Here is a 1,636-nt window from a genome sequence, read left to right as displayed (position 1 = left end):
TTTTTAATATATTAAAGGATATTTATTATTAAAAAGTAATTTTATACTATATGGGGCTTAATAATATAAATATGAGTAAAAGGGACTTCTTCCGGTATTACGAGCTAGTTAAAAAGTTTACTTTTCGGCCGTATATAATAACTGGTGGCTAAGCCGTAATTGATATATTCTTGCGCGATATTAATAAGCCCTTTAATAGCCGGAACTGGAGGATGGAAGACTAGGTAGAGGCAGGATTATTTAAGCCTCCCCCCGACGTTTTCGATAAATAATTCTCCTTTATAGCGTTACTAATACTTACGATTAGCCGCTAAATTAAAGAGTTAATAGATATGTTTAGTAGTAATAATATTATTTTCGATAGCGCGACGCGCCGGGTTTTATTCCGGAAGCTCTAAAAGAGTTTAGATATTTTGAACGGCTAGATCGGCCAATTAAAGTACGAGAAGTTAGCTCTAGAAGGTAATTTAGAGAAATAAAGAGGTAAAAAAAGGAAAAGAGTAATATTTAACCTTAATTAGAAGTTTACGCGTATACGAGATATTATAGTAGTTAAGAGAGAGATAAATGGCGTTACATTAGAACCCTAAGCTATTACTCCTTTATTATCGGCGCCGGAAGCCGTTATAATTAAATCTAACTCTAAATCTGAAATTAAAAGTGTTATAAAAGCGTTTCGGGATTAAAACGGTATTTTTAAGATTTTGTATTAATTTTTTATTAAATTATTCGTATTATTATTATATAATATTATTTTTAGTTTTTAAGGTCGCCGTTACATAGGGTGACCGTAGCACCGTTAGCTGGCTTATAGCAGACCTCTAATATCTCCCTTTTTTTATATAACTCCCGGAGGGATATAATATTAATTATTAGCCTCTTCTTATTTATCGTACCTAACTTAACTAAGTAGTTATAAAATAATTTCGAGTCTATATAAAAGGTTATCGGAATATCTTAAAATCCTAATATTTATACGATTCTCCTAAACATAATACTTAATATAATACCGCTATTTATACCGGAAATTATACTATATAGTTTATTAATTAATACGTTCCTAATAACTCTTTTATATTTAATTAAGCTTTAATAAATAATATTACCTTAAATTTAGAATTTATTCTTCGTATAATAAATCTCTTAGCTTAATAAGATTAAGTATTCGAGTTAGGAGGTTAAGTCTTTATTATTTATAAATAAGCCGTTAATAAAGATATATATTTTCGTATAGTAGAGGTTAAGCGGGATATATTTTAAACCGCGTATTAAATTCTAAATTTATTAATTAATCCGTATGTTTAGGTTTTCGATATCCTTATCTTTTAAAGTTTATACTTAAGCGGCGGTAAATAGGTCGTACGCTGCCTCTAATTAATAAATAAATACGAAATATGCCCCTTTTATATATTAAGAGACGTATTACTAACTTTTATTAATAACTTTTAAATCGATAAGCTTTAATTAATTAGCTTATTTTTTTTATTCGAAAAAGATATTATACGATTTTAATCGAATCTTACCTCTATTAAACTTGATCGGCGTATTTTTAATTAAAATACTTTTTAATTTTATACGGAATTATTCCTTTATTAACTTTTTTTCTTTTTTTTAAAAAAAAAGGGCTATAGTAAAA

The sequence above is a fragment of the Apiospora phragmitis genome (assembly GCF_038363925.1).
Source record: "Apiospora phragmitis strain CBS 135458 chromosome Unknown utg000013l:1.0-2965645.0:1.0-2969333.0, whole genome shotgun sequence".
NCBI classification, from domain to species: Eukaryota; Fungi; Ascomycota; class Sordariomycetes; order Amphisphaeriales; family Apiosporaceae; genus Apiospora; species Apiospora phragmitis.
The sequence above is the reverse complement of the archived record's forward strand: the minus strand, read 5'-3'. Positions refer to the sequence as shown.